This window comes from Mastomys coucha, unplaced genomic scaffold, assembly GCF_008632895.1.
Source record: "Mastomys coucha isolate ucsf_1 unplaced genomic scaffold, UCSF_Mcou_1 pScaffold22, whole genome shotgun sequence".
Lineage (NCBI taxonomy): Eukaryota > Metazoa > Chordata > Mammalia > Rodentia > Muridae > Mastomys > Mastomys coucha.
Genome location: NW_022196905.1, coordinates 232,097,297 through 232,112,217, shown reverse-complemented (window position 1 = coordinate 232,112,217; position 14,921 = coordinate 232,097,297).

The following is a 14,921-nucleotide window of genomic DNA, read 5'->3' as shown; positions in this document are numbered from 1 at the left end:
GAGTTAGGGGATACCAGCGACTGTCTGAAATCCAGGAGGCACAGATCTCCTATTGAAGTCTTATTGCCTCTTATCCTTTATCAGGATTTTATCCTCGGTATTTTGGATGTGACTGGAGTAGACGGGTGTGCATAGCACCCATCTTCATGTGCTGAACCACACTGAGACCTCACTCCACTCGTAACGATTCACATCAAGTTTTATCAGCTCTCCCATTTTTTTTCCTGGTGATAAAATTGAAATTGAGTTATTTGATTATGATCATGAAATGATTTTAGAGTTGTGTGAGCCCACATAATCCTATCATTCTAGTGTGTTAATTGTTTGCTTTATCTTGGGGGAAAAAGACTTCATGAGGGGTTAAAGCAGTGGTTCTCAACCTTCCTAATACCCAATGCAGTTCTTCATGTTGTGGTGATTCCCAACCTTCAAATGATTTTTGCTCCTATCTCATAGCTGTAATTTTGCTACTGTTTTGAATTGTAATGCAAATATCTGATCTGCAGCAAGTATTATATGCAACCCTCAAGGGAGGTTGAGAACTGCTGGGTTAAAGGAAGATATCCATTTCATTTGTTGTTAGAATGCTAACTCCTTGGATTCTCTTGCAAAATTTTGTTTTGTAAAAGTACAATTCTTTACATTAGCACAAACTACACAAAATACACAGCATCCTTACACTACACAAGATGGATGAAGATCCAACCTCCATTTGAAGCCTGCATTCTTATTCATCTAGAACATTCAATAGAGCAAACAGGAATAATTATGAATTGACCACGAGGTTTTTCCAATTGCCCAATTTAAAGGCATTTTTTCATGGAACTTTGCAGTCACTCTCATAAAAAACAGGCAGGGTAACATCTAGATTTGGAAGAAAATCAATTGCTTCTTAAAGCTGTATACTTACTCTGTCTGAAGATATAATTATTATTATGAAATTGAAATCCTAAGTACCAGTATAACTTCCTAGTTGGGCCTGTTGGGAAGAGAGAGTCTTCTGGACACTTGAGAAAGAGTTTTAACTCCTCTGAAACATCTTTTGGGTTCAGAAATATTGTGGATTATGTAGTGAGGTGGATGGAAATGCCATTCCCAAAGGCAAAGAGGCACTAATGAAAAATATATAATTTTCACTAGATTCATAGGGACAAGGCTGGCAGAACAGATTTTAATCACCATCGGGAGCCTATGATGAATATTTGACTTGTAGGAACTACAAGAAGTCAGATATTGGCCTTCATATATGCAAGGGCACTGTTAGGACTGGGAAGTATCCTTGGTGATGGCCTTCAGATTCCTTACCCAGAAGCATCCAGTTAATAAATGGTAGCTTGTCAATGATAGTTTCCTGTGGTGATGATGATATTAATCTATATTAGAGAATACTTCTCATCTTTACCCATTCTCTCTCTGTGTATTTTGGTGTGATTAACACTTTGAACTATTTATATTCATAAAGAATCCTTTTGTTTCATACTTTTGGATAGATAACAGAAGGCCTACAAATCAGGCTATGAGAACCATGACCTAAAGGATACGTCAGCTTAGGTTTGACATCTATTTGGTCCCCTATATTATCTTGTGGAGCTTTCTGATGTTGTCCCCAAAAGGTGGGTCATTTAGTACCTGAAATACTCTTCTCATCACCACTTTGACACATCACTACTAAATAGAAAGCAGGGGATTTGTCATGAACTCTGGAGAAAGAGGCGCTGACTTTTGAGTGGAGATGAGAAGAACCAGAAGAGACTGGTTGACAAGGAGGTCAACACGGTTGCCAACAGACCGAACAGGATAGGATTTGATTGAGCACTAAATTGGGCTGGTGCCTTCCCTTTAGCTATAGACTTAGAATAATTGTAGTCTGAGCTGTGGTTTCTCAGCTTTCCTTCAAAGAGAGTAGGGTGATGCAGTTACAGACATGATTTTCAGAAATGCAAACATGTACATGGACAAGTGTGCCTGAATATATACATACACATCTATGTTGTGCAGTATGTTCATGACTTGATACCCTAGGAGACATGGACCCACTTAGGCAAATGTATTAACTCACTTATGTCATTCGTAAGGAAGATCCAATGTTGGGCTTGATAGAAAAACCTTCATGGGCAGAGAAGCAGTGTCTGGAGGCAGAGGCATATGAAACAGCCTTGATGAGGATTTCAGGTAGTACACTGACTCTTCTTTCAGGGGTAAGTAACATCAGAAAGCTCCACAAGATGATATAGGGGACCAGACAGAAGTCAAACACAAGGTGACAGACCCATAGAAAGATGATCTAGGGACAGAAATCCAGAAGATTCTTGTTGCTGTCTAAAGGAAATTAGCCACATTGCATGGTCCAGTTTTCTATGGAAAGGTCTATTTGTTAAAATATCATAAGCCACAGCTCCTGTTTTGTGTCCGACCTGGGGCTCTTTAATTAAATGCGTCCTTAAGCCTTTCCTGGTGCTCTTCAGAGCGGCGGCTGTCTTATTTACTGTTCAGCCTTCCGCAAAGTCTCCCTTAGCATTCTTCAGAGTGTGCATTTTTGATGAGGATGGTGATGCTATTTTTACATGGGCTTTGTGAACTCCTTTGAGGAATGCAGGGGTCCACGGAGAGGAGAAGGCGTTTGGCTTCTTGTATTTAATCTATCCATTCCTCCATCTCACAGAGCCCTGTGGATAGCTGTACCTGTAAAAGCTGATTTGCCAACTGTTTTTGCTCTGAAGGGACATCATCTATTTTTAGCAACAAAGAAGTGTTAGGAAGGGGAGGGAGGCATATCTCAGAGGGACAGATCTGAAATGAAGCCCAGAATGCTGGGGAGAGGGGAGAGGAAGGCACAAGGGTGTTTGTGAAGGGTGTTCAGGAGAGTGCGGCCTTACACTGCAGAGAGGATGCCTCTTAAGAAGTCTGCTAATAGAGAATTGAAGAGAATTAATGTTATTAAAGAAACCTTTAAGACAACCAAACAAAGGGCACCAAGACAGGCCAAGATGAACTGGTTTGATTAGTTCCGTGATCTGTGTTTTAAAGAAGTTTTCAATTGAGGTAAATCTGCAACATACTGAAGAGGCAACGCCTGTATAGTATGTTGCAGATTTACCTCAATTGAACAGTACAGTACAGTACAGTCTTATGCAGGAAGCAGGTATGGGGGTGGGGAGAAAGAATGACATTTGAAAACCCAAGGTGAGGCATATCTTATCCAGAATGTACTGAAAGCTGAATTGGGTGGTTTCTATTATCCTATGTAAAGTTTAAAGCAATCATTAGAAAATAAAGTTATCCTCATTTTTATAGATTACCAAAGGGGGAAGTTCTCCCTCCCCTCCCCTCCCTTCCTCTCCCCTCCCCTCCCTTCCTCTCCCCTCTCTTCCCCTTCCCTTCTCTCTCTTCCTCTCCTCTCTCTGCTCTTCTCTTTCTCTTCCTTCTCCTCCTCCTCCCAATTTCCCTCCCTTCTTTCTTTTATTTCCTTTCAAGGTTGGCCTGAAGAATTAATAGAACACACTGACTTCCTTCCAAGGTTTCACTTTTTCTAAAGCCAGCAGAATCTCAGCGTTGTAATACATGCTCCAGTGGAAATGTGATCCCGGGGAGCTCAGAATGAGAAGCGTTTGATTCTGCTTGGTGCTATCACAGAAGGCTGCTGAGAACAGGTCATTTTCTTTTTTCTTTTCCTTTTATTGAAAATAAAATTTTCTCATTCAATATATCGTGATTCCAGTCCTGCCCCCAGGCCAGTTCTCCCTACCCCTCCTCCATCCAGATCGGTCCTCTTTTTGTCTCTCCTTAAGAAACAGACTTCTAATGGATAATGAAAACGACAAGAAAAGACAAAAACTAACATCAGGATAGGACAAAACAAGCAGATGGAAAAGAGCCCAAGAGAAGGGACAAGAACTACATATAAATGCAGTGACATACTCATTTACACACTGGGAAACCATATGAAAACAGTAAATTGGAAGCCATAATATATACGTAAAGGACATGTAGGGTAAAAAGAAGGAAAATATAAATAAACTAAAATAAAAATAAGATTAAAAAAAGAAGCTCTGACATGATGTCTTGAAATAATGAACCCCCACTGCAAAGGTGCTGTTGAGTTGGTTTTCCGTTGGCCTTTTACTCCTCAGCATGCAGAAGGGGGATGCCCTTAAGAGTATTTCCATTGAGATCCCCTTGAGAAAAACTAAAAAGTTTTCATTTGCAAGCTGTTATCAATTGGAGGTAGCTTCTGGGTTTGGTTGTGGGTGGAGGCATGTGTCCATTTCTTTTAGCTCTAGGATCCACCCCATCTTGTGCAGATCCTTGCAGGCTCCATGCATGCTGCCCCAGTTGCTGTGAGTCCATATGTACACCAATCATGTTGGACCGGAGGGCCTTGTTTTTTTAGCATCTTCCTTCCCTCGATGCTGGTTCTTACACTCTTCAGTGGGGTTTCCTGTATCATGAAGGGAAGGGTTTGATAGAGATTCCATTCAGGGCTGAGTGTTCCAAGGTCTTTCATTCTTTGCTTAATATCTGAGTGAGGGTCTCTGTGTTTGTTCCCATCCGCTGCAGGAGGAAGCGTCTCTGATGATGGCTGAACAAGGCACTTTTCTATAAGTATAGCAGAATGTCACTAGGAATCATTTTATTACTACTATTCTTTTCTTTTTAGAACAGTAGCATCTAGTTTTACCCTAGGTTCCTGGGCTCTCTAGTTTTAGATTCTTGGCCAACCATGTCAACAGTGTCAGCTGTGATTTTCATGTTGTGGAGTGGAGCTTAAGTGGTATCAGATATTGGTTGGTCACTCCCACAAGCCCTGTGCCACCACTGCCCTAGCAGATCTTGCAGGCTGGACACCACAGTAGATCAAATGGTTTGTGGTTGGGTTGGTGTTTATGTTTCTTCTTTGGTAGTGTGCAGCGGATCTGCCTGTACCAAAGACGCTAGCATGTAGGGGTGAAGGCTCTAGGTAGGCATCAGCTCGACTTCTCTGTTCTCAATGACTTGTATAGATGTTGCCTTTAGCAATAAAGTCTTGCTGTCAGTTTGTGGAGAGCAACCTATAGTCTTGGCAACAGTCTGGGTTGTTCGGTGGTTCCCATGAGATCCCTTTGGACAACAATTCAATTAGATCTAACCAAATCCCAGTATTAGGAGTCTCATTTGGTGCTGAGAGATATCCAATTGGGGCGTTGTTTCCACTATCATCTAGTGATTTCATTTAGATACCCTACATATATGTATGTATTTTAGGAGTTTCTTCTGTATTAGGTTCAATATGCTCAATTAACCCTTAATTTTATCTCCCTCTCCCTATATTTCTTCCCTCATCCTGCTCTTCCATCCCCTTCCCCACTCCCGTTCCTGCCCTCTCATCTACCCATAACTATCTATTCCATTTCCCTTTCCTAGGGCAATCTATCTGCCCACCCAACCCCAATTCCTCACTTTATACATAACCTATGTAGTTATATGGATTGTGGCTTGGGAAGAGGTAATTTAAGTTGAATCTTAAAGGGTATAAAGGAGTCCACCTGGTGGATAGAAGGATCCGGCCATTATTACAATGTGGCTAGTGCACCTGGCTGCTCACTCAGTAGCCATTAAGTTTCTTATTTCTGGCTGGGCAGTGGTGGCGCATGCCTTTAATCCCAGCACTTGGGAGGAAAAGGCAGGCAGATTTCTGAGTTTGAGGCCTTCCTGGTCTACAGAGTGAGTTCCAGGATAGCCAGGGATACACAGAGAAACCCTGTCTCGAAAAACAAAACAAAAACAAAAACAAAAAACAAAAAGTTTCTTATTTCTGGATTTCCTTCAGTTACCTGTTCTACTCAACCAAGGAAGAGCACCCTTACTGCTGGCCATAAAAGCTTAAGAAGATTGGGTAGGCTTATTAATTTTGTTTGATTATCCCGGGAGTAGAATATGTAATAGTTTGAGCCAGTGAGATATAAACGAAAGTCTGATATGGCCTCCAAGAAATGTTTCTTGACTCTAAAGGGAAATACCTTTTGTTCTTTTTGCCTTTAAGCATCAGTGTGCTTAAAAAAGCGTGCTTATTAGAACTACCACAGACACCCTGTAACAACGAAGGGAGACAGCCTAAGGTCGTATCAAAATTTCCAAGGACGACAAAACAAAGGGATGCAAATATTGTGGATCTTTGCTGAATGTCGTTGGGTGACTGCATGGCCCCATCTGTCTTTCTCATTGCTGTTCCATGATGTTATAAGTGTCATTCTTGTGCCAGACAGTGCTAGCTGGAGTCTCCTATAATGGCATCCTCACTGATAACAAAGCATGTGCAGAAGCACAGAGCCCAGGAAGGTCACAGGGCACTTAGAAGTCACCAATCATCTACCTCGAGCGAAGTGTGGGATGTCGTGGAGTGGAGTGTGAGGTGATGGTGAGAGATAAAGTAAAGCAGACTGAACTCAGACCACAGAGGACCTTAGATGCCATCAGACACTTGCACTTTATTCTAAGCTATGAACAGTCACTGGGGAATAAAAACCCTGTTTGTTTTTGCATGTGAATATGGAATGGATGTGTGCATGTTGACATGTGTGTGTGAGTACAAGGATGCATGTAGGTGGACGAGCTCATGTGTACATGTGGAGGCCAAAGATTGATGTTCCTTGATCTCGCTACCTTCTTATTGAAGCAGACTCTCTCATTTTGTTCCAGACCTCGATGGTTCAGATAGTCTACCTAGCCAGCTTGCGCTACCCGATTCTACCTCCCACATAGAGATTAGGTTCCACGAGTACTTGGCTTTTACACAGATACTGGGGATCTGAACTCTAGCCCTCATGCTTGTGCAGCAATCCCCTCAGCCTCACTGAAGCCTTAAGTCAATTAATATCACAGTTAGATTGAAAATTTAGGACATTCTTCCAACTGCAGGATGGAGGGATGAGGATCTCCCTTGATGTAGGAGGTAAACTATCAAGGTCATTCACTCAGGGGCAAATAGATTCACAGACAGGCTGGTCTCTTTCCATGATTATTCCATTGTATCTTGGAAAGGCAGAAGTTAATTTCAGATGTTCAGAGAAGAACGGACAGTTAAAGAGACAGTCTGTAAATGCTATGGAATGTATTGAGGTAAAAGTGGGTTAGGGATCTTGCTGGATTTCAAAGTGTAGACTAGATTTGAGTTGAACACTGAAAACCTTAAAAGAGCTGGGAAGTAGAGTGGAATATCAAGCCACACAAAAGAAAGGAGAGTTGAGTTGAGATGGATGGTTTTAATGTGGAAGGATAACCTAGAGGGGTCACTTGGAACAGAATGGTAGAGAAGAGAAATTAAAGTTGATTCCAGTCCTGTTCCGTAGCAGTTATAGAAGCTGGCATTTTTATTTGCTTTAACTATAATTACAAAACATATTCCATCACTGTCACTAAATGATACCATGCACCCTGATATTGTATGATGGGCGAAATGCTTTTCCTTTATGATATTCTTTCCTCAAGCCCACAATCACTTCTAACCAGGGTGGTGGGGAAAATCAAATACCAATGGAGGAACATTGTATTTAAATATTTGTGCATGCTCCTCCAAAATTAAAGGTCATTAAAAAAAAAAAAAGAAGACTGAGAATCTGTCACAAGGTAGTAGAGACTAAGGAGACATGACAATCAAATGCAGACTGTAAGATAACATCTGGGAAAGAAAGGAAAAGGAAGTCATTGATGAGCATTCTGATGAAATAGGAGTAGAATGTGACATTCAACCAAGAACATTGTGCCGATGTTGAGTTTGACAATCTAAACACAGACAATAAGATAATAAGAACAACGCGTTTTTGTGGAAGGAATGCTAATATTTTGCCACCTTCTCATGCGCCTTGAAAGGGTTCACAATGAAATCTTCATCTATCAGCCACACACACTTCCACAAGTTGTTATGAGGCTTGGCTGGGGGCAGGACTTACATAAAGTCGCTGGTACATAGTTGTATTAGTTACATTTCTATTGATGAAACACCATGGCCAAGACATCTCAAAGAGTTCATTTGGATCTGTTGTTCCAGGGGCTGAAGGGTCCTTGATGGCGGGTGAAGGTATGGTGACAGGAGCAGAAAGTTGAGGACTCACATACTAAACAGCAAGCACGAAGCAGGGAGAGCAAATGGGAAGTAAGCTGAGGCCCTAAGCTTGCCAGACCTGCTCCCAAGGGCACACTTCCTCTAGAAGGCCACATCTTCAAAGCCTCTCCACACAATACCACCAACTGAGCACCAAGTATTCAGAAACTCTAGACCACAAGGCGGATCTCATCTCAACTGCCGTAGTGGTCTCAAATGTTAGTTCCCCTTCCCCTTTCCCTGTAAATGAGTTAAAAATTAATGGTGTTTTGTTTAACGATCACTTGGAGAGTTTTGTCACAAAACCCAGGGCCCCTGTCCCAGAGGTTCTGACTTAGTAGGTCTGGAATAGAGTCCAGAACGATGGATGACAGGTGTCCTGTTAGAGGAGGTGATCTATGACCACACTCTAAGAACTACTGCCATAGACTTCTGGGAGTGAGGGTTGTATGTAAGGGAGAGGGACAGCCTTAATGGCTGCCCTACTTACTACACACAGGCTGAAGGGAGAAATAGAGGAAGCACTATGTGAGTAAATCATTACAGATTAATTTGGAATAAAAGAGAGGTTTGATTAGGTAGTCATTTAATGATAACAGCAGTGAGGTTAAAAAACTAATTTTTGTCCATTTTAACCATCTAAAAATATCCAGCTGTTTTCCCTGCTGGAGCACTCAGATGACCCACAGACAAAGGAGCACCTAGTTCCGCCCCCTCAATTACAGATGAGCTAACTAAACCAGGGGAAAGAGATGCAATTGGTTCAAGGTCGCAGAGCTGGTCATTGAGAGAATGAGATTAGAACCTGCTCTTGCAAGCTCAAACCACAGAGCACCTTCTGCTACCACGTGGTCCCTGGTGGCGGCACTCAGAATCACAGTCCTCTCATATGTGTTCAGGACAAAGAGACAGGACATCTTATTGAGGGGATGCCAGGCATTTATTGACCCAAGTCTTGCTCATAGATTTTTCTCTTGGCTTACTGTATCATACAACAACCCAGTTTTGACTAGCATAAAAAAAGAGATTCTCTGGACAGAAAAACGGCCGTCTTGTGGACAGACTTCAATCATGCTTGGTTTTCACACCCTTAGCCTTATCAGCAATGTGTCACCCATTTGAAAAAGCTCATCCTGCCTTCAAAATGCCGGCTGTTCTATCAGGCACCACCTCCCTGTCATGGCTCAGCTTTACTATGCCTCTGTAAAATGGGATGCGTGTAAGTATGCTGTTTTCAAGGTCGTGTGGTCACCCAAGGCTACTTCCGGCAAGAATAGAGACCCAGGGGACATTATTGCTCTGACTTTCTATAAGTTAAACTGTATTTAAGTCAAGGGAGACTTGACTAGGAGTGTAGTTCAGTGGTGAAGCAATTGCCTAATGAGGCCTTGGGTTCACCGTAAAGAGGTCCCAATAGCAGTGGTCACTACCTGTTACCACAGTCCATTCATTACTCATCACCAAGCTCAAAGGCTGTCTTTCATGTTTTTGTCATTAAGACACAAATTTGGTGGAAAAACATTGACTTTTTCACTAATAAGAACTTTTGTAGACATATTGAGAATGACAATTACATTTTAAAGAAGCCAGGGGTGCCTCTGGAGTTTGCATTACACATGTCCCTTTTCTAACTAACTCCACCCTCAGTGGGAACACCACAGTGGGAATATACCATAGAAATGGGTAATATAGCACTACAGAAATAAATGCAGCAGGAACCCAGGCCTTGATCCTCTCTACTGGAAACTGAACCGTCCTCCAACTGGCCACTGCCAGAGAACTCCTGCATAAGCTGGCTGTGGTAGGCATGCTCTTATTTATAGTTTAATACTTCTAACAACTCTCTTACATCCACATTCTCCTCCCCATTTTTTTCCAACATAATTATATCCTGTATTGTCACTGTTGACCAAAGCAGTGTTCACAGGAGGCACTGCAATCACTTAGCGGTCGGTAGTCTGCTGGAAGAGGTGGGGAAGATTTCAGCCTGAGTCTCAAGCATATTTTTTAAAACGGTGGTGGTTCTCAAAGTGTAGCCTCCACTGAATCAGCCTCAGAACTACTGCAGACTCCCAGGTCTGCTTCAGACCTATTGAATCAGAAATTCCTGTGGGTGGAGTGGTGATGCTTGCAATCATTTCTGAGGTGACAGAAAATCAAAACTGAGCAAGGGAGACAAGGCGTGAGATGCTAGGCTGAAAATGGAAGGTAAGCTCAAAGGTGCGTTTTGATTGGTGGCCCTTGCTTCTTCTCTTATCCATTAGCCTTTTCTCAGAAAGCTATAGGAGGAGTCGCTCTGCCAATAGGCAGGGGGCATGGGATTGAGACGCAGAAGAAATGAATAGGGGAATTTTAGGATTGTGCCGAAGGAAGATCCCCGGTAACAGCCATCCAGTGGGTCTTGAGAGAAATTGGTTCAGACTGGGAGGGGTAGATGGAAGGCTCCAGGAAAAAGGCACCTTCTTGACAACTCCACTGGGTTGTCATTAAAGGGTTGGCTGTGAACATCGGGACAGTGCCATGACTGAAAGGCAGCGGATTCTTAGGAGGAAAAGTTACTAACTGAAGAGCAGAAAGCAGAGCCCACAGCATACTCATACAACAAGACTGCAAGGGAGAAGCAGCCACAGTTGAGAACTCATTAGCGTGATATTTAGATGCCTAGTTAATATAACTTTGACTATTACATAATTGAAAAAGGACATGTGAGATTGCTCAGCGGACACTGATGCTCTCATCCAGGCCATACAACCTGAGCAGGAGCCCCGGATCTTATGAAGATACTCATGTGTACTTAGTTGTCCATGCACACACGCACACACACACACTTTGTTTTTATTTTGGAAAAAAAAAAAAACAGAAAAGATAGGCTTCAGTTATGTTGGGAAAATGAGCTGAAGAAGTTGGATGGATATAAATAAGCCGAGTTCTCAGTTACCAAAGTGGTATGTGGTAAGTCGATAGTCAGTGTCCAGGATCAGTGAACTACGACAGAGCAAATTAAAGCCCATGGTTTAGAAATATGAATATAACCACAAAAGAAAACAGTGAACACATCAAAAATTATTTGCCTTTGGGGAATGAGAATATAACTTCAATTTCTGTGATTAAAAAAAAAACCAACAACAAAAACCAAAACCTAAAATCTATCTGATATGTCAGTCTAAAAATGTGTGGTATGAGTGATTGTGTGTGTGTGTGTGTGTGTGTGTGTGTGAGAGAGAGAGAGAGAGAGAGAGAGAAAGAGAGAGAGAGAGAAAGAGAGAGATTTGTGTGTCTGTGTGTGTGTTTGTGTGTGTGTGAGACTGTGTGTGTGTGTGTGTGTGTATGTGTGAGAGACTGTGTGTGTTTAAAGGATTCAATTAGCAAAAAATAACTCAAAATACTTCACCTTGCACCTGGCTCACCTAATGTATCGCTCTGGTTATAGGCTCTTACATCTGCTTCCCATGTCCTCGTGGAAGAGAATCAAGGGCATCATCATAACCATGAGGTTACATCAGGGTCAATGCCCTCTGTTAACATGACACTGATCAATTTAGGGATGAAAAGCACACACTGTAAGCTACTAACAGTCCCCTCTCTCTTTCTTGGAGTCTAGGAAAGCTGGGTGCGGTGGTGTGTGCCAAACTTCCAGTTTTGTTTGTGTGGGTTGAGCGTGGAAGTAGGACCATGAGCCAGAGACAAGTCTGGGCTGCACCGTGACAGCCTATCCCAGAAACAAAGACAAGCAAATGCGTTGTGTGTCGCTGACACCTTTTCGTCCAGCGGAAATAAGGAGGCAAACAACGAGCTCTTCTCCATGCAGTTTAATCAGGAACCTTCATTTTTACTTCTTCTCTAGCTAGCTTCTTTTATATTCTTCTATATCTTCTTCTTACATCTTACTAGCTACATCTTTCTTACTACTACTTACATCTTACTACTATCCTCTTACTAATTTCTTCTTTCTTACTCTTATTTCCTACTTACTCCTATTCCCTACATCTTACTTACTCCTATTCCCTACATCTTACTTCTATTTTATTTCTATCCTTACATCTTACTTCTATTCCTACATATTACTTCTGTTCCCTACATACTTACTCCTAATTCTGACATCTTACTTACTATTATTCCAGCCCCCAGCCCTTGTGGGTTAAGTACTTTCCCTGGTCCCAATCAGCATCGGCCACGTGGCAATGCGCAATAGGCTACTGGAAAATCATGCCAGCTTGCATCACAAACTAGAGGCACTCAGCTTTTCCAACTAAGGGCTTGTTTATCAATGCTCTCTGCTCTGGCCGGAGACCAGGTGTTCAATATATATGTATAGGGTGGCAGCTGGGGCTTCCCACAGGTGCGGACTTTCCTTGTTTCTGCCTCAAAGCTGTGGTACTTGTTGATAGTTGCACTGTGATTTCAGCAGCTCTTGTTATCCTTTCTGGTTGATGCAATGCTGGGGATCAAACCCAGGGCTTTATGCACACTGGGCGAGCAGTCTACCTACGAGGCTCCACCCCCATCCCTGCCTGTTAAGTATTTGTCAGTTTATTTCAGTGCTGAACAGTGGAGCTAGGGCCCTGCGCATGCCCAGTGAGTGCTGCCAGTCACACCAGCTCGGTCCTTTCCTTTGGCCAGCTCTTGGGTGTTTGTTTCTCTCTCCCTACTTGGAGTGATCTGTTTCTTTTCCATTTCCAGCTTCCTTTTCTCTCAGTTCCGTTTCAGACTCCTCTGAGCTCCCCTCTGCTATCTCCTCAACAGTTTCCTTATAATTTTTTTCCTGAGTTCTCAATATTTTAGCAGGTTGTACCTTTCTTTAAGGTGTTAAATATTTCAGTAGGTAGCTAAATATTAACACTGCGTAAGTTTTTGATACGTAAAATTTGTGAAAATACTCTTGAGTAGTAAGCCTATGTGGGCGATACATTTTCTTATTACTTAGTCAAACTTCTAAGCCTATTTGTAAGATTAAGTAAATAAAATCCTGTAAGTATTTACTTCCTGCTTGTTTCTTGTTACTGGAGTGTCTATTAATTAACACTTATGGATTCCTCTTGAGTACCAGTTGCTGGCTCAGTCTGAAATGAGAAGGTACAAACTTATCATCAGGAGGGTGGATGGGAAAAATTGTAGATATAAGGCGTGAGGAGGTGGGCTCAGTGTGGGAAAAGCACTGGTTACACAAGCCCGAGGACCAGAGTTCAGACCTCTAGTATCGACATAAAGCTGGGCATGGTAGCAGATCAGTAACACCAGAGCACGGAGGAGAAATAGAAGGCAGAGTCCCAGGAAGCCTGTGGGCCGGCTAGGCTGGTACACACAACCCAACCCAACCCAACCCATCCCAACACAACACAACCTAACCCAACCCAACACAACACAACCTAACCCAACCCAACACAACACAACAGAGATTCTGTCTCTAACAAGATGGAAGGCAAGGGCTGACATGAGACACTGTCCTCTGATGGCCACCTGTGCACCACAGCACAGCCATGACTGCCCTCCCCCTGTGTCGTTCACACACAGTCATCAGCAGAGCTATTCCCCCAAGTGCTCTTCAGTTATTCTCAGTGTTGCAGATGGCTATCAATGAAAGGCCTCGATTTTGCATTTTGATAGATGCGCGATATTCCAGGAAAACACACAGATCACATTCGGGTAATTTTTGTCTGGGGTGGTTATGTGTTTTTTGATTTTTGTTTTTTTGCTTTGTTTTCATTGTTTTTGAGGCTGAGTCTCCCTATGTAGACCAGGCTGGCTTTGAACTCACAGGATCTATCTGCCTCTGTCTCCCAAGTACCTGGATCAAGGAATTTGCCATCATGCACATTTTGGGATTAAGTTAGTACCTGCCAGAAACCCCATGGATCAAGCAGAGTATAAATTCGAAGTGTGTTCTCATTGGAGTGCTTACCTCAGTATTTCATGTTAGATTATAGCCAAGGGCTCTGCCTGGGAAGGTCTCTAGAAACTCACTGGGAGTTTCTAAACTCTGCTGCCCACTAAATCTACCAAGTGAAAAGAAATTTTCAAACAAGCAACGTATTTTTAATATGAAGAACTGTAAAGATGACAGTCAAATTGTTAAAAAAAAATTAAGAATTTTTATGTAAAAGTAAATTTTAACTGAAGAAAAGTCCACCAGGTATAACGAAAATCTAGGGATTCATTCAGAAGTTTACTAGATTAAAATGCTGCAGCATTTGCCCTTTGAAATATCAAAGGGTGCCCTCAAGCTTCCCTTCTGTTCCTCCTATGAGTGACCATGCTTCTGAAACTGGTGTGTGTGTGTGTGTGTGTGTGTGTGTGTGTGTGGTTATGTAGATGGTTTTGGGAAATGTTCCGGTTTTGCTTGAAAGAGAATGCGTGCTCTCTAACTGTTGTGTGCAGCTTTCGAAGTAACTGTTGTCACTGCATCAAGTGTGCTGCTGTGTTATTAAATCATTTATAGCCTCGTTTATTTTCAGTCCTTTGATCTCCCCATTGTGGGAGAATAATGTCAGGAACCTTTTTATGGTTGTGTACCTTTCTCTTTAGTATTACCAGTTTGTTTTCCTTATGTTTCTGGTTTTATGTAAGCTCAGAATTACCACGTTTTAAGACTAACTGATGATTTTATTTATTTATTTATTATTTATTTTGTACTGGGGGGTCTCACTACGGCTGGTTCAGAACTCACTGTGTTGGGAGACTTATGTTAATCTCCCTGTCTTGACCTTCTGTGTCACACACACTCGTCTACTCTAGTCACATCCAAAATATCGGGGATAAAATCCTGATAAAGGATAATTGGCAATAAGACTTCAATAGGAGATCTGTGCCTCCTGGATTTCAGACAGTCGCTGGTATCCCCTAACTC